Below are 19899 nucleotides of genomic sequence, written 5' to 3'. Positions count from 1 at the left end.
AAAATGAAATTGGAAATATTAGTACCTATTATATTGAGCTATTCCAAGGGTGAAGACAGTGAATATATGTTAAGTCTTAGAACCATCACTATCCAGATGAATCCTTAGCTCAGTTTTGGTACTATCATCGCATGCACATCTTATGTTAAGTCTACTTTGATGAACCCTCCATCAAAGCTATGGGTATTCCCCATTGTAAAGCCAATCTTGAAGCTTCTGCCCATATTTGATTAGACCATGGATGGGCAACAGTTTTTGTGTTAAACTAATTAAATTCTTAGAATTTCAGAATTAAATAAAGGCCTGTTTTAGCATGTGTGAGACAGAGATAAAGGGAGAGATTGAATTATGAAAATTGGGCACAGGTTTTACAGGGCACACATCTTCCTTTTGAGTCCCACTGGGGTGAACTAGGGGAGCTGGACAAAAAGTAGATATGTTCAAAGAGTGAACAGAGACAGACAGTCAGAGATGGAGGGAAGATAAGTTAGACTGAAGAGGGTGTGCAGAAGGAAACACAGGTGGGATGCAGAGGTGGAAAGCTTTATAGATTCTGATCCTAGTATGTTTTTGTAACCCAGGTTCATATGTGGTAGATAATCTGTGTCATGACAAGGAATCTTTCTGTATTTGTGTTGCTGTAACAAACATTCTCGCCCATTGGACATGCAAACTTTATATGCCCCAGTACAGGGGAACCCTAGGGCCAAAAAGTGGGAGTGGGTGGGTAGTGGAGTGGGGGAGGAGGGTATGGGGGACTTTTGGGATAGCATTGGAAATGTAATTGAGGAAAATACGTAATAAAAAATATTAAAAAAAAACAAACATTCTCAAGCCACAGTGGTTTGATATTCCATAGGTTCTGTTTTCCCCTGTATAATCTCTCACATATCAGAGAGTTCTGCCTTATTCCCACATCTCAGAGTAGATGTCTTTATCTTGATTTTAATTTTACTTGAAGACAGGAATATGAAAAATTGTGCATCAGTTGCCAACAGAGATTTCTTCTCACAAATTCATTGACCAAAAAAAAAAAAAAATGTATGTGACCACATGGATCTTTCAAAGACATGAGAAGCTCACATTTACCATTTGTAGGTAAGGCATAGCAGAAAAAAATTTAAAGACTTTCCCTCTCATTGTACTTTGAATTGCTTGTGTTAAATGAGTAAATACACAAAAGTGCCAACTAACACAAATGGTTACGAAAGAAAGCCTCAGTTTCCTAGATGACTAGGTGAAAGGTTTTATGGGCCAAGCTGTCAGTACTTTTGAACCAAGAGATGAAGGAACAAACAAACAAACAAAAAGAACAGAAGGGCAGATGGCTTTGGAAGCTGGGTCAAGGACAAGGCATTGAGCTTGGCATTGGTGATGGGAAGCTTTGCCTGTCACTTTCATGATTCAGACTTCAAACATGTCAATAAAAGTACACAAGAGGGCTGGAGAAGTGCCTCAGTGGTGAAGAGTGCTCACGGCTCTTTTAAGAGGACCCAAGTTTGAGTCTCAACACCCAGATGACAGCTTACCACTGCCTATCACTCAAGATCCAGAGGGGATCTAACACACACACACACACACACACACACACACACACACACACACACAGAGAGAGAGAGAGAGAGAGAGAGAGAGAGAGAGAGAGAGAGAGAGAGAGAGAGAGAGAGAGAGAGAGAGATATGCAAAGGCAAAGGCAAAGGCAAAGGCGTGGCACCTTTATTACATAGGACTAGGTACCATGAAACCTGGAGTGTGTACTCTTGTTTGTTAGGAGATGCATGGCTGGCACCTAGCAGACAATGTAGAATTGGCTAGATGTTTGGAAAAAGTCAACTGCCCTCCCTGCCTCCTTATACTGAAGCTTTGTCTCTCTAGTGTTATAGAAAGTTTTCTTTTTATTTTCCTCTGGAAAATCTAAACATTGCTTGCTGATGGAATCTTGGGAATCTATAGGATTGTGGGGTTTGCCATTTTGCTGGGAACACCATGTTAATTGTTGGCATAAAATTTGTTGCTGTAGTATTACAGACCAACAGACTTAAGGGTCTGAGACACCATCCATTTTACATAAATGTGTATATTTAGACTCTTCTCTGAGAATGTTATTTTCCACTCAAATTCAGAGATCTACATTTTTACATAATAATGGAAATCTTGGGCTATTTATTTTCTTTCTTATCATTATTAATCTGTGAATCTAAAGACAAAAATGCTATAGGTCAATGGTAACGTTTGAAGCCTGGTGAGGTGTTCTGACTTCTAAACAACAGCACTGGGGATGGTTTCCTTCTTCTCTGATGACACCAATAAGCCATTCCTGACCAGGAGGCAACGTTGAAGTATGATTCCAGTAATGTGTGCTGTGGTATTCTATCCCTTGCTACCTTTTGCTTTCGCCTATACTGTTTCTTTAAGCAGTGCACTTTATCCCACGTACAGCTGCACAGCAAGAATGTTTAGAGCCTGGTTTTGTTTTTATTTCATGGAATAGAAACTACATCTCAAAGAGGAATGCATTGTCTCCTGCATCTGCAAAGTTCAGAGAGAGGGATAAAGTCAAGTTTTGTTTGACCCTGTGATTAATCTTTATTATAGAAATATGTTCTTTGTGTCTTTTTGATCTATGTTTTTATGGATTCAGTTTTATTGGCTTGAAGACTTAGTCTAGCTATTGATCTTGCTGGTCGTATCCACCTCGATCACATGCCCATTGGTCATAATTCTGTACCTTAAGATTACATTGGATTATTCTGGCCCATATAATCCATTTCACTAATTGGCTTATATGCATTCCTGAACGACTCACAAGACAAGTTGACCTGGTTCATGGAAACTTCCCATTTCCATAAGAAATTCTATTTGAATATTTTACTTTGAAGTTTTCTAGTTAGAATGTGTAAGTCTGTAAGAAAAGAGACAAGAAAGTATTTATTTAGGATTGTATTCATAATACATATGTCCACATTGAACTCATACATATGCTCCAAAAATATTAACGGAGAGCTTAATTTGTTCCAGGTATACTGTTATATATAGTCTTGAGCTTAAAGGAAGTCATGGGAAAATTGAGGGACAGGAAAAGTACAGATCTCTGATCTTCTATTGAGTAATAAGACAGAAGGTTCTCTGTTGCTTCAGGAAGAAGAAGTCTTTACTAGAGATTGAGAGTGGATATTATCAGAGAAGATTTCCAATGGGGGATGATGCTGAGCTATGAGTCAATCATCTGAAAGTACGGAGAGAAGGACAAGGAAGTAACAAGTGTTAGAGGCAGAGAGCACTACATGTATGAAGGCAGAGCAAGGGCAGAGCCCAGGGATTTGGGTGGTGGAGCTAGTTCAGGTCCACCCGAGTGTCAACATTATGAGCTCTGGCATTGACTTTGGTGCTACCGTGCCTGAGATCATAGCCTGTTCTACCAGTTAGTTCTGTTGTGATATGTAAGTTGCTTAACTTCTTGGATCTCTGGTTTCCCTATCATAAAATTAGCATAAGAGTGACTACCTTCTAAACTGTCAATAAAGAGTAAAGGCATTATGTTGTAAAGCACTTGGGATAAGTTTACAACCATGGTATTAGTGATTATGAGCACATAGGCTTATTTTAACCTGGGCAGTGAGCAGTGAAGCTGCTGAAATCTCTGGTTTGTGTATAATACTTTGTTGTTTTTCCTTTGATTAGACAAGGCAGAAATTCAAGGCCCAAGGACTGGAAAGGCATTGGTGTTCTTTTCTAAACTGCTGGCCTGGGCTGCTGAGTCAGAGATATTTTACATGACCGTAGCACTGGTGTAATCTTACTGTTGCTGTCATCTCTTTTACTTAGCGATTTCATTCACTGCAAGAAATGAATCAAAAGCATTTGTACTTAAATGTTAGCACCTTGGAATCAGAGCTGTATGATTTCAAGCCTAGTCTGTTATATGTGGAACATATGCCTTTCAGTTATCAGACATTCCATGTGCTGTGCTGTGCGGGATAGGGAATTATATTTGCAAACAAGGAAACTGGAGTTTAGGGTTGTCCAAGATGGAGAGGATAGAATGTTCTTGTGTTTTCTCTGCCTCTCTCTTGCTAGCTTCCTCTCCCTCTCCCTCTCCCTCTCCCTCTCCCTCTCCCTCTCCCTCTCCCTCTCCCTCTCCCTCTCCCTCTCCCTCTCCCTCTCCCTCTCCCTCTCCCTCTCCCTCTCCCTCTCCCTCTCCCTCTCCCTCTCCCTCTCCCTCTCCCTCTCCCTCTCCCTCTCCCTCTCCCTCTCCCTCTCCCTCTCCCTCTCCCTCTCCTCCCCTCCCCATCCCCTCCCCATCCCCCCCTCTCTCTTGATAATGGCAGCACCTACCTCCATCTTGGTGTGAAGACAACATGAGATGTTACTTGTGAAGTACTTAGCACCATCATCTCTCTGTCCCCTAATAGAGCATATTTGGTCATATCTACCTTTCTTTTGTATTTGGTAGAGATTCAGTGAAAAAATGCAGAATGGGGAAGACCATTCATGGGATAATATGAAGATGTTTGTGATCATTTAATTCATATAAAATTGCAACCCTCCCCTCACATAAACACTTGCTGTTCTGCACCATGCTCAATTTTCTCCATAGGATGATGCCTCTGCATCAAACTTACTGCATTGTAATTATATAGCACTTTATTTTTGTGTGTTCCTGCTCAAACGGAAGCCCCAAAGGTCCAGGAATCATAGTTACTTTTGGTCTTTGTGTCTCCATACTTAGGATGGTGCTTAGAACAAATAAGTGCTGAACAAATATTTGTTAAGAAAGTGAATTGGTGAGTTTAATATTAGAAACAGGGAAAGTGAGGCCAGTTTTACTTTTGAGAGCATGCAAGTGTTCTACCACTTTCTCCACCAATCGCAGAACAGAGGAAGAGGAGAGTGAAGAGATGCTTGGTTGGTTCTTATGCTGGCCTAGCTATGGATTCTGCCCAACTCACAAGCCACATGTGCAGTGTGCCTCAGTTTCACTATGGGTGTATTTCTCTCATGCTTATTCTCTGGGTTCAAGTTCATGATTTCAGTTTCCATGATTGTCTGCAATCACCTGTTTGTCAAGCATCAACGCCATGTCAGAAGTGAAGATACTATGGCTTCTTGATACAGACCCCTGGAGGGTAGTCCTAGCCCTTCACATTGTGTGTGTGTGTGTTTGTGTGTGTGTATGCGTGCGTTTTGCTTAAACTCACAGACCAACAGCATTGGAGACTTCTCCCCAGGTCCTAATCACTAGAGAAACATTTTCTCAACTGGTGAGCAACAGCTTTCTTTCTGAATATACACAGCACAGAGGAGGACTTTGTTCTCTTCATGCTTCATATGCAGCTGAGAAACCCTGATGCCTGTTGCTCTGACAACACTTTCTGGACTTCTTGGACTCTTCTTGATATCCTTAGCATCTTCCACATCCCACCACGCATCCTTCCCCTGCATCACCATCCCTATATCTTGGCTGCAAGGATCAGTGACACGCTGATGACTTCTCTATGACCTAAACCCTTTCAGCTTCTGTCCCCAAATGCAAGCCGAGCACCTCTACCTGGATGCTCTGTAGGAGGTACTTGCTCACATTCACTGTGACATATTTTCTCCTAGCTAACCCTGTAAGTCTGTGTCCTATCTCAGTGATTGTCAACTCTAATCATCCAGTCACATGGGCCCAGCATGTCAGCTCTTACCATGATGACTCCTCTTTCTTTACTCAGTTACCATCTTTCTTCCTCCCCTAGCTTGTCCAGAGATGTGGCTTCAACATTCTGTTACCCAGGAGTCTAGGAATACAGTATTCCTCTCCTGAGTGTCCTGGCTCCTGGCTACTACCACAGCTCACATTTGTTTTAGACCCCCAAACCCCAAGTTCTGTCACCTTAAATGTCTTCCCTTTATAGCAACACAGCAAATTTTCTAGACTACATTATCCATGTTATTTTATTCCTAAAGTTTCTTTTATGGATTCTGGGGAGTGAGTCCATCTTGCTTAGCCTGGTCTTGCCCAGCTCGGCAATCAGGGTTGTCATAGCCCTGACCGTAGTTACCTCTTCCTAAGCTGCAAACCTCATTGGGTCTTCTGTGATGACTAGCTGAGCCAGTCCTTGTCATAGGTGACTCAGGGTGTTGAAAAGTCTGGTTTGAAGCTGTTCAATGATGCCTTGTTTGTGTTCCTCTTGTCCTGAGTGATCACAGACTTTGGGGGGCATTTCTCATTTGTAAGCCAAGAGTAAAGCATTTCTTCCTGTCTTCCCTAAGCTCAGACAAGAGTTGATCCGCTACCCTCCAGTTTCATCTCTGCAATGATGCATCAGATAATGAGGGCAGAGCATTTGAAACTGTGTTGGCTCTCTGGTGGCTGAGTCTCTAAGTGCCTGGCCTACTACTGAGGAAGGTATGCACATCTTTCTCCATGCCCTTTCCCCTAGAACTCTGGGCCTGAGGCTGTGGTGCCTGCAAGAATGAGAAATGAATTCCTATGCTGTTGGCTCTCAGGTTATACCAGCCATTCCTCATTGCTCTATGAATGATTTTTCAGTGGAGATTTGGCCATGGAGCTTAATGAAACAACGTATATATCAGATCTAGCTTTAGCCATTCCTGCTGTACAGCTAGTGCAGGTTACCTACTCTTCCTGGGTCTCAGTTTCTTAACTATGATATGAAGATAGTGTTCTTTTTCTCAATGGACTTATGGAAAGATCAAACAAAAATGTATCACTCAGGATTATTTTTAAATGAACATACTAATTGATATTAGGTCTGCTATGACGAAAGCATTCTGCTTGAAGCAGGGGTCCCTTTTCACTCAGTGCCTGTAAACAAGGGTTTGTGATACTAGAAGATTCAGTTTTCAAATAGGGATAATTTCCCTGCACATTTTACTGGGTTGTTGTTGTTGTTGTGTGTGTGTCTTGTTAAAACCATAAAGTCACAATGATAATTACTATTTTCCAAGTTCATAATACTACATAAAATGATTTATCTTTAGTAAATTGTAACTGTGAACACATCATTTTTAGAGTCCAGTGACCCATTTAGAAGCTTTGGGCAAGTTAAATAATCTCTTTGTTTCCCAGGTGTGGTATTAAAAGGGTGAATTTGGTAGACGCTAAAATCAAGCCTGGCACCCAGTAGGGGGACATTAAGAGTAACACCAAGTACTCAGTAATTCATGTCTTATAAGTGAATGAATGAATAATGAAAATTATTTCGGGGTGATTACAAAGTTTATGTGGGATGTGGAAATACATTATAATACTATAACTTGATGTCTGTGTAAGGAATATTATTACATCCTAGAACAGCATATGACCAATTTTCTTCAGCCTCTTCCCTCCAGTACCACCATATCCTTTGGAATGTCTGTGTGTTCTCCCTATACTTGGCCTTCAGAGACAGAGGCCGGTGATGACCATGAAGGTGTGGGTGCAGCAAGTAGAATTGGCAGCAAAACCATGTATGAGAATTCTTTGGTCTCTCTATCATCATTCATTCTCATGCTGTCAAGTAGGGAACCCACAGATTATGTGTCCCTAGTATTTGTAATCAATAGCCTTTCTTTGGAGTGTTTGAATGTTCCAGAAGTCAGTGTATACATTCTAAGCTTTGCTTGTCCCTCATAAGTAGTGAATTGAATACTACTCTGTTTTGAAATGAAGGTAGGTTAAGGAAAGAAAATTTCCAGCATAGATTCTGAAATTACACCAGATCCTCCTGCCTTTCATATTGTAGGAAAGGGACCTTGAGGCTCTTTCACAACTTCCTAGTTGCCATACCCTGGGAAGTCCAGATGATACCTGGGAAGTCTGTGTTTGCACCTACCTGTCCAGAGGATACCCTGACTATCTATGAAACATCCCACTTGCCTTCCAAAAGCTCTTTCCTGAGCCCATGTCAGTCTGCCCTGGATGTTTCCTCCACAGTTCTAGCTTTGGAAAGAGAACCTTATCCATTTTCCAGGTGTCTAATTTCAAATGCTTGATAACTATCCTCTCATCTTATTTTCTTTAGGCTAAGCCTATATTTAAATAACTATTGCCAAGCTATTGTTTGTGAAAATAATATATGATGTCTGTCGATGAACTAAAATATATGCCCTAGGAGCAATAGCCAACATTTTGAGCTTGTTTTGAGCATAACATTGACATCTACAAAATACACAGTCACGATTTGTACAATGAACTCAAAAAAGAGAAATCACAAAACTGTGTTGTCTTAAATGAGTTTAGGATTTTATGGTAGGAGGTATCCATAGCTATCCTGGGGTTCCTATCACCCATAGGACACAGAATGGAGAGGTGGTTGGTATATAAAATGATAAAGCAATGAGCCCTGGTAGTGGTTGCTGAGAAGGGATGAGCTGGCTTCTTGCTTTGTGTTCTTAACCTCTAGACAGATTCTTTGCTTTGGGGGATGGTCCTGATACTGTAAGTAGAGGGAAAAGTAGCTGTTACTGGTGGGCTGCTCACTGCTGGCCTCTTGCTGGTGCTTTGCACACATTTGTTCTGATCTGCACAGAGATTTTGCTATTTGCAGAACAAACCCCTCAGGTGTGAGACAACATGGCTACATTCCCCTGTCTCGTGCCCATCTTCACTAACGAAGCTCTTTTGCTCTCACACTGCATCACAGTGGATTCCTTCAGCTGTTGTAGACCCTTCTCAGACGACCCTGTGCAGAGCAGTGGAGATACAAGGAAGAAGCCTGAGTTCCTATGTTCATCATAAATTAGTTTCAGTAGGAAAAGGATCACAACATCTCTAGTTACACAACTTGTGACAATTTACATTGTGAAGTTTATCATTAAGAAATTAATGTTATATTTAGTGCAAGATTTGTGGGAAAAGAGAATAATCCCAAACACAGAGGAGAGGATGCTCTCAGAAAAGAGGGGATAGAGTGAGCCAAAGTCTTGTAGTAGTGGTGTCTAGATAGAAGGAAGGAGCGCTGCAGGGTGGAGCCCAGAGGGCAGCCCAGAGATCCAGGCCCTGCAGAGCAGGCAGCCCAGGTGAGAAGTTTGTTCTTTAAAATGAGGACACTGTGGGGCTTTGAAAAGGAGAACGACACTGTTCAGTTCTGTTTGAAGAGCTCTCTGCCTGCAGAGTGGGAAAGAGACAGGTGGAAAACGAGTGATCAGGAGCCCTGCGGGTATCTGTGGAGCAATTCATGCACCTGGAGTGGAGCTCTGCATGCCGGAACATGCCAGAATCACACCTGGGTACCCTCCAGTGCAGTAATCATAGTGCCACCTGGCAAGCCGTGTGCCAAGGGCTGTGGCCCCACTTCTCACCAATTATGCAAACTTGGCCAGGTCACCCAACATCTATCTTATTTCCTAATAAGGAACATAATATATCCTCATATAGGGCATATGGGACTTTATATAGAGCTTGTAAGATTGTGGGAATTAACACAAGCAAAGCACTTAGAACAGGGTTTGGGACATACTAAGTGTTATTTTGCAATTGAGTGAGTGTGAGTAAGTGTGTGTGTGTGTGTGTGTGTGTGTGTGTGTGTGTGTATAACATGAACTACCTATCTTGGTCTCTATTTTGTTGTTCTGAGACAACATCTTTCAATGAAACTGGAACTCATGAGTTTGCCTGTACTGGGTGGACGAGCTCTGCCCAATCCTTTTATCTTATGCCTTCCCATGCTGGGATTATAGGTACGTGGGCAATGCCTGGCTTTCCATGTGGATCTGGAGATATGAACTTTGCTGAATTGATCATCCTCCCAACCCCTATTACTATTGCATTTATGTACCATTGTGTGTGTGCATGCATATTGAAAGGTAACCGCTACAGTATACAAAGACACATGCAGAGGTCAGAGCACAACTTTGGGGATTTTTTCCTTTGAACTTTACATGGGTTCTAGATATCAAACTCAAATTATCAGTCTTTACTAACAAGTACCTTTACCTGCTAATTCATCTCACTTGTCCTGATGTGTATAATTATATAATAATTATAATGTTACTATTATATTATTATACATAATATAATATGTACCATATATACAATATAATATTAATGTTATAATATCATAATATATGTTGCGGGTATATATTATATATTACATATTACATATTATATATGCAAATGTATTTGTGTGTATGTATGTTTGTATATGAATGCTCACATGAATGGGTACACATGTTTGTGGGTGCATGGGCATATACATGAGTTTGGATCCTCAAATTTGATAATTAATGTCTTCCTGGATCAATCTCCACTTTATTTATTGAGTCAATGTCTTGCTGATCCTAAAACTGGACTATTGTGACCAGTCTAGCTAGACAGCTTACCATGTCTCTACCTCCTGATTATCAGGATATGGAGGTAACTAGTCTGGCTTTTATGTGGGATCTGAAGATCTTAACCCTGCTCCTCACACTTTGCCAACAGGCATGTTATCCACTGAGCTTCTCCCCAGTCCCAACTTACTAGTATTTTAAACAACTACACGCTGCTGAATAAAAGCAATTTTGGGGAAACTAAATCCTTAAGATCTCATTATGACATGAAAATCCATCTCTATTTCTTATCGTGAGTCATAGGTCACACTAAGTGCTTGTCTCCACTGCTCATGAATCAGCGTGTACTGTAGCCTAGAGTGGAGTGAGCTGTGTGCACTGCTCCTCTGTCTCAGTTTTGTGGCGTTCATGTTTTGTGCTGAGGATATGTTTTCAGTCTCCTGCTGGAAGAGCATCTCCTGGTCCTCATCTCCCCTTCCATCCAGGTCTGGCTGCTCCTCCCTGACTACTGACTCCACTCCATCTTGTTCTTATTAGCTGTCACTGTCTCAGAGAGCCCCCCTGCCCTGTCTTGTGGTAGATGCTACGAGGCACCACATAGATCCCATTTCAAGGAAGGATTTGGTTTGTCTATTGTTTTGGTTTGGATTTGTGCAGAACTGGGGATTGAACCCAAGTCCTGCACCTGCTAGGCAAGGGCTCTGTCCCTAGCCTATGAGAGAGCTTGGCAATTTGTCTGGGAGAATGCAGTGGGCTATCTCTCTTACATGCTATTTTTTCACAGATAGAGAGTCCTGGTGGGTAGCTCCTATCTTCTGCCAGCAACACCAGCTTCCTTTCTCTCTTCTGGGGTACATTCTAGGAGCAGATCACATGCTAAAAGCTCGTCTTGTTCACTGCTCTGACTGCTCGTCACTGGAGTAGGTATCCAGGGAGCCCAGCAGCCTGCTCCATGCCTGTTGCTTATTCCCAGCTGGGAAGCCACTTATTCCAGCTCCTATCAGCCTGCCTGTACATTTTCCTCTTAGAGTACCTCATTCGACCATTGCTGATACTGCTCATTTCCTTTTACTCACAGATCCCTTTACTGAAGTGTTAAAAAATCTTTTCCTCTTTTGGCCAGTGTTTTGTAATGCAATTAGATAGCATGGTGACTATAGTTAATGTTACTGTGGTATATGCTTGAAATTTGCCAAAATAATATGATTTTCTCTTTTTAAAAGAGTGTCCTGTGGTCAGGCCTTTTGGGGGGTATGATTATACAGCATTGTGACTGGAGTTAATACTACTATATTGTACACCGGAAATTTGCCAAAATATCAGATTCTTGTCTACCTTGAAGGCACTCAGCACACACGGTTCAAAGAGTATGATATAATATAATAGCTAAGCTCACCTGGTTTTGGAAACTAAATGTCTGGAGCTTAAGTCCTGACTGTGGGTGATACTTTCCAATCTTGTACAGGTTTTCAAAGTCTGGACCTACCAGGGTCTGGCCTAAGGCATGCCTAGCACAGAGAAGGTGCTCAGTAAATCCTAGCAGTGGACAGGTCATTTCTGGGGTGGCTGTGAGGATGAATTAAGATAGTATATGTTTATTAGTTAACATAGTACCTCATTCAGAGTAAGCATTTGCTGCACATACCTTTTGTTATCAGTTGTCCTAGCTAGGTGTATTCTAGAATATTTAAAAGCTAGTTCATGCCCAGCCTTCAAGTCCTTTAGAGGGCCAGACATAGTGCTGAGCAGAAGGGAGGTACAAATTAGAACCTAATTCGAGGTACAAATTGAATCCAGTTGGCTGATGAGAAGTTTGCCCTCCTTAATTCTGTAGAGCAGGGAGTGGCTTGCCTGCCTTCTGATAACTCCACTGTGTCTAACCCATCACGGGACATAGAAGCACACACTCCACATGTCACTTTAAGGAGGGAGTTTGAGCAGAATGAGTTTCAGTGTTGTCAGGATGCTGAAATGTGGTCTCCATGGTGACTTCCAGCCCAGCAATTTGAGGAAGGTGCTTTCAGACCCCGTAGCTGGCACACTGAAACCTCCAAACTTGTGCCATATTTTTTGCACATTTCTTAGACAGATTGTGGGTTGTGTGTTCATTAATTAAGATGAAAGTAATTGGTCCAGCAAATAGTTTGCACATCAGTTTGCAAATTGTGTACCCAAGGAGGCCCTATGTTCTTTCTTTCCCATCTTTGGTTTTTGTAACTTAGTCCTTGGCTCCAGACACTTTCTAAACCCTTAGGCTCTCATCTTATGGTGACATTTGAAAATTAAAGAGAAAGTAAGTTTGAAATGAAATTTCTTGGGCTTATTGGAAATTTGGTCATACTTGGGGTAGGGAGTAGAATAACAAACCCTTCATATGCATATAACACACCGTAACTTAAACAATGCTTTTGCTTGTATGGTTTCATCTATACCTTACTTCCTGACGGAGAAACAATTATTCTTAGTAAAAGTATGAAAGACATAGATGACAGAGGTCCAATCTGAACTTTACCACTAAAAACCTGTGGAACTGGCAACTTGCATGGGCTTTCCCTGGGTACATTCCCAGTGTGAATGCTGGGGTGACTCAGAATCTACAGCAGGATTGCACTGTGGGTAAAACTAGGACTTGAGGAGAAATGTACTCAGTGGAGTTTCTGCGTTGTTTGCTGTTGGAAGTATTCCCTGTCTCAGAAGATTCTGACTCCTTGCTCTTTGCCATCAGAACCTAGCTTATGCTGATCCCAAGCTTAGTAGCAGCCATAGATATAGATATGGATATGGATATGGATAGGGATAGGGATAGGGATAGGGATAGGGATAGGCATAGGCATAGGCATAGGCATAGGCATAGGCATAGGCATAGGCATAGGCATAGGCATAGGCATAGATATAGTGTAATGATTGGACTACAATGATTATTTGACAATTGGCCCCAATGACTTGTATGTTTAGATGCTTGGTCCCAAGTTGGTAGAACTGTTTAGGGGAGGACTAGAAGGTATGGTCTTTGGGGTGAAGATATGTCATTGGGGGCAGGCTTGGAGGTTTAAAAAGCCTATCCCAGTTTCAGTAAATGCTGTCTCATGCTTGTGAATCAAGATGTAAGCTCTCATCTACTGCTCCAGCACCATCCCTGTCTGCTTACTATGGACTCTCACCTTCTGAGCCTGAAGCCCCAAATAGGCTTTTTCTAAAAGTTTCCATGTTCATTGTATCTGCATAGCAGTCAAAACTTATCTAAGGCAATGAATGAGTCCATTTACTGGTCAGTGAGCCGACCAATAAACCAAATCAGTTGACTCTTTTTATGCAACTTTGTAACAAACCTTGCTTGTCTAGATGCAAGCAGGATTGACTCGACCTTCCGTGTGAAGGTGAGCATCATGCCATTATGTTTATTCATGGCAGCATTATGGTGCCATGCAAATGGCTGAGGGACTTTCAAAGTAGAAAGGCCCTTTTGTTTCTAGATAGACCTACCTCACTGGGCCTGGGAGTTTGGATTCTACCACAATGGCTGTTGGCTTCAACCTGTGTCAAGAAGAGTAGAACATGTGCCCTAGGCATGTTTCTTTATGCTTAACTGTCTGTGGACACTGTAGAGGAGTTAAGGGCATGGTAAAAGATGTTTATTTTGAAGAGAAAGATAGGGTAGCTGTGTGGAAAGTTGTAGAGGAAGAGAGAGGTCAAACGCTGCAGGAGTTATAGAGGACTAGGCTTCCAGAATGTGTACTGCCACACCATTTAACTTTCACAAGGTATCATACATTCCAGGGAGTTTCATCACCCAACTCACTGATGAAGAAATAGCCATGGGCAATGTTATGGGCTGAATTGTGTTTCCTCCCCACCTTCCAAATGTGCAAATTAAAGTCCTAAACTCTAGAGCATGACAACGTTACCTTCCTTAGGAATAGTTACATGTGTTAGTTAGAATATGTCATTAGGCTAAACCCTAATTTAATATGTATGATCAGTGTTGTTATGAAAGAGGACATTTGAGCGCACTCAGAGTGTCTTATAAAGTCAGGGATCAGGGTGCTAATCTGTATCCATGGATCACCACTGCTCCCCAGCAATACCTAGAAGCTATGGGAGGGTTTGGAATATCACGACACCCTACATCCTTGAGAAGGAACCAGCCCTGCTCTTACTGGCATCTGGCCATGGTTCCAGAACTGTGAGGCAGTAAATGTCATTGATTAAACCACTTGCTTGGTGACCCTCTGTGAGGGCAACCCTAGGAAACTGATGCACAGAGCTCTACTTCCATTTGGGGTTGTAATGCTAGTAACTCAGATACAGGGCTCTTGCTCCAAGGCCAATAGACTTGGCATAGTATACACTCTCTCCAGCCTATCTGTGGGAAGGAAAAGACCAGGTACAATGTTTCCAAGCCCATCACAGACCTGGGGTTCTCTCCACTGCTCATTAGTCTTCTCTTTCATTTAAAGAAGGTCTCTGGGGATCAATAGTCCTTCTTCCTGCTGTCCCCTTTTGCTGGCAGCACTGGAGGAAGTGATGGGAAGGCAGACAGCCTGTGGCTTGGCTGGCTTCCCTAAACAGTGACTTCCCACAGTTAGAATGTACTATCCCCCTGCCAAGGAACCAGATGCCCCATGTCAGAATGCAGTGTCACGGTTGGAGGCTGAGCTAGCAAAGGTAAGCAGAGAAGCTGCTCCTACTAATGGAGCATTTGACTGTGAGCCCAATGCTCTTGCCCCATGGACTGAACCCAGGCAGGAAAACCAGAAGTCTGTGTGCACTGGAGCTCACACGACCCCAGGTGTACTCTCTATTGGGATCCCACTTAGTCGATCTTGGGCATAAGATCTTGGTTTCTCTGAGGGGTGAAGGAGATTGAGGAAGAACACAAAGAAGGAAACAGTTCTAACCCAAGGATCTACTGTGACTTGCTCTATGTTCTTGTTTGTGGCCCCACTCTTGACTCAGGTGAAGAACCGCTTTCAGAAAGATGAAGCCAGGGTTTCAAGTTTAAAGAACAAAGAGATCCAGTATCAAAAGTGGCCCTGTCTATGCCAATCTCTATGCTCTTTTGTATTCACCATGGGCATAAAACCCAGCAGCCATGGCATAGCACCATCTATCTTCTTTGCCTGCTTCTTACTTTAGACCAGAGGGTGAGCTTTGGTCATTCAGTGCCCCAGTCTCCCTTTCAAGAAAAGGATTGTGGTTCCTTAAGCTAGATCCAACGGACTTTAGAACCTTCCTTGCCCTTCTTTCTCCTACAACACTACCCCTGGCCAGTGCAGAACCCAGGTTCCCCTTGTTATTCAGCCCAGGATACTCTCCTGTCAGTCTTGAGCTCTGTAATAATGCTATAACACAGGGATCGTTGGTATATGTGCTGGAGCCAGACTGCCTGAGTGTAGATCCTTTCTCAGCCACTTCCCAGCTGAGTAACTGTGGGAAAATAGCTTTACTTTGCTTGGACTTCACTGGGGATAAAGATTATGAGTGCTTTCTGCCCTTAGGCTACTGGGTATATTGAAAATGCAGCAAACAAGGCTGTCTTTCTAGTGCACTGCTCTATGGGTTTCTTCTACTTGTCTCTTCCTTTAAATCTTGTGGTCTCTGAAGTTTAAGACAGTGTCTCTATGACTCTAATACCTTAGGTATTTATTACTAACATAGAACGTGGTGACTACTTCATATACTTTGAATAGATGTATTATTTATGTTTATGCATATCAATATCAATGAAGTAAAATGACAATATTTATAGTGACAGTGTCAGATGTGTGTTCTGGTGGTGATAACATTAAGGATAGAACCCATTAGACTGCTTTGGGGGAAGTTCCTATTTGTTAGGCACTGTTTCAGAACATTTTATACATCTAATTGTCTCAACAACCGTCTTGAAGAAGTTCCCATCATTTTTCTTGGTGAATCAGATGAATAACACACTGGACATGGAATTCCAGTGATTCACTTATTACTATTCAGCTAGAATGTAGCATAGAGGAGGCTCACTCCAAGCTGTGTGGCTCAGAGTCCATGTACATTGTCTATTCCATTCTGCTTCTTCCCTAACTGTAGTGGCAGTCAGTAGTCCCAGAAGCAAGGGGGCAGAGGTACACTTGGATCAAGTGGTGAGGACCGGGACCCTCACTACAAAGGACTCTGGGTAATCTTACCTTTCTGGTCTATGTATTGATCCTTTTATCTTAAAGGAACTGAGGAAGTACACAAGACCAGAGACATAACAAAAATGGTTCTACTTGAGTGTAAAGACAGATGAGCCCCATCTTTTGCTTTGTTTTAGAATGCCCAGCACCAGGTATATATTTAACATATGACAGCCAAATGAGGAAGTAAATGAATGAGGATCAAGGACTCAAGATTTCAGCAGCATGAGCATGATAAGCACTCAGTTTCTGCTTAGATTATTTATTTGAAGTATTTCGAATCCCTATGCCGGAAAGACTGAGTTGAGAGGAGGCCCACCTTCCCATGTTGAGGTTGTATTATCCAAGATGCCATATCTCCAACTATCAGCATCTTTGTGACCTTGGGTAAACCTGTACTTCTGGAGCTGCAGTGGGTAGTGGTGCTGTGAGTGATGAAGCCCTCAGATGGGCTCACTGGTGAGTAAATATTAACACTTTGAATCAACGGTGCATTCTTGATTACTGTGAAAATTGTTCATAGGGGTCAGAGGCCAGTGGAGAGTTATTATGCCATGCAACAGTTGAATGTAGCATTATAGAGTGAGAGCAGGCGGCATAAATATGTTGAAGGCAAAGATGTATTTTCCCTTGGAAACTGAAGTCATGCAGTGGGGGATGCTGGTGGAGCTGCAAAGTGTAACTGGCTGAAAGCCAAACACATTGCAGATGGCTGCTGACTGTCTCAGGCTCTGCCTTGCATCATGGTTATTTGGAAAGTGGGGAAAAAGGAGAAAATCTACCTGAGGCTAGTGACTGTGACCCAAGAGTTAGTAGAAACCTGTTACTTAGGATGGTGAGGAGTATGCAGCAAGCCCTCACGGAGTGTTAGCATTTATGCAGTCTCACGTCAGCTAAGGATCAGATGAGCTGGATCAAGCTGTCCTCACAAAGCTGACAGCCCAATAGATGTCAACCAGTCACAAAACTGTACACATTGCAAAAGGTGCCATGGGATCAAAACCATAAGGCATTATGCAACTTATAGGAGATGTTGTCCTCAGCTGGATTGGGATGGTAGAGAGGTGTCTCAGTTTGGGTTACTATTGCTGTGATGAAACACCAGGACCAAAAGCAAGTTGAAGAGGAAAGGATTCATTTGGGTTATATGTCCACATCCGTAGCCCATCACTGAAGGAAATCACCACAGGAACTCAAACAGATCACAAACCTAGAGGCAGGAACATATACAGAGGTCATGCATGGAGGGATGCTGCTTACTGGCTTGCTCACTGTGCCTTGTTTAGACTCCTTTCATAAAATCCAGGACCACAAGCCCTCAGATAGTACTTCCCACAAAAGAAAATGCCCTATAGGTATGCCTACAGCTCAATCTCCTGAAAGCATTTTCTTAATTGAAGTTCCCTTCTCTCAGATGACTTTAGCTTGTATCAAGTTGACATAAAAGTATCCAGCCCCAGAGGTAGTCATAAATAAAAGGGTATGATGAGAGAAATGAAAGCAAGAGGGGAGCTAGCAGAGAAAGGGGGTGGAGATATCCCTAGGCAATGCTCAGATACCTCCAGGGCATTCCAGGAATTGGAGGAAAAACTCTTGAGTGGGACCTCACAGGACAGCTTTGTTGCAACATGGAGCTGGGTATATCTGTTCCCTCATATTAAGCACCACAAACTGAAAGTCTTTAGAAAATAGAGATGTATTCTCACATGACCGTAGTGGCTAGAAGCAAAAATCCAATGTGTCAACGGGGTCAGGTTCTCTCTGGAGATTCTGGGAAAGACCACTTCTAGTGTCTTCCAGTGTTTAGTGATTGCCAACAGTCATTGGTCTGATTTCTCCCATCTCTGCCTCTTCTGTATCCCCTGTTTCCACTTCTTCCACCCCCTCTCATTATAATATCAGACATTGGACTAGAACCCATTTTAATTCAGTAAGAACACATTTCAGTATAATTAACAACCCTACTGCCAAATGAGGTTCCACTTTGAGATTTTGGGGAATGTTGTGGGAATGCTATCTAACCTTGTAGAGAAGTAGCCACAAGGTTTAGCAATGACAGATGGTGACAAAAACCAGGAACTAGATCAGGATGGTATTAGTAATAATACCAGTAAACAAAGCTTTCTGGGTGTGTGGTGTGGTATGTAAAGAACTAAGGTAAGAAGTCTGAATGCATACATATACATGCAGAGTCCCTGTGTGGAGGCAGAGTTAGGCTGAGTACAGCCAAATGGGAAAGTCAGAGCTCGGAGTTTGCAGTATGTGGCATCCATCAGAGTCTTGAAGGAAACAGACGGCACACTTGGCTTAGGGTGATCTGAGAGGTAGTAATGAAAGGATTCTTAAGGACCTATGAACAGGGAATTGGGAACTCTCTTGAAACTGGGCAGGTCTCTGGGTATGTTATCATTCATGAACCTGAAGGATGTATACTAGAGCACAAATCCAGAGAGTCATGAGAAGAGGCCATCTTCAGAAAAATGGTGGCTTTTGAATGGAGGCCGTCGCCCTAATGGGCCACATACAGAGGGAAGCAGGGAAGTAAATCTCCCAACGTCTTCCTTTCATTCTCTTGACATTAAACATCCCCAGAGGAAGCTCATAGGTGCAGCCCAGGAGATCATCACCCAGGGCCCCAGCTAAGTAGAAAAGATGAGACTGAATCAAGAGAGGCAGACAGAAATTTGTTGCCCTGGACAATGACAGAGCCTGAGTCTCAGAGAACTGAATTGTTCATCTGTGATGAGAAAGGCATAGAGCCTGTAATTAGGAAGGCACACGGGTAGATTCTGGCTTCAAGTCACTTACCCATATCTCCATCCAGCCTTCTTTGGCACATATCTGTCTTATAGGGCCATGAGTACAATTGTGTACACAATTATAAATCAAGGTCTTTATGGCATTTAGAGTGAGCACTCAATTGGCATATTTACTCTTCTCGTCAACTGCACTAAACAGCGGTTTACCATGTGGAGTCTCTGTGGAAGGCCCATGCTACTCATTCACACTCAATGCCACATAGCATCATATATTTATACATGTGGCTTGGTTTTTTTTCCAGGCTTCCAGAATTTCCTGATCACTTGATGTGGCTTGCGGCAGTGAACCAAACATCCTCCTTTGGGTCACTATCTGATGAGGAAAGTAATTGATGAGCAAATAAATAAACAAAGACACCTTACACCTGTCAGAAGAAACAGTGGATACAATTAAAGCTGAATGGGAAGGCAGGGAGTATGTAGGGTGAGGTGGGTAAATGGAAATATAGTCATGGGGACCATTAAGAAGGTATTTCAATAAAGAGCTGAATGATGTTAAAGAAAGAAACATTCTGGTACTAGAGCGTTAGAACAGAGTGAAGGGCGGGTATAAGGGCACTGGGGCAGGGTATACTTGGAGCATCTGTGTCACAGCAAGCAGCACAGTGGGAACTGAGTGTGATGGAGTTGCAGAATGAAAGGGTCTGCAAAAGCCCATGGTCTTGGAAGGT

Source organism: Mus caroli, unplaced genomic scaffold (genome assembly GCF_978045245.1).
Source record: "Mus caroli unplaced genomic scaffold, Mus_caroli_1 scaffold_6, whole genome shotgun sequence".
Taxonomy (NCBI): Eukaryota; Metazoa; Chordata; class Mammalia; order Rodentia; family Muridae; genus Mus; species Mus caroli.
Note: the sequence above shows the minus strand (reverse complement) of the source record.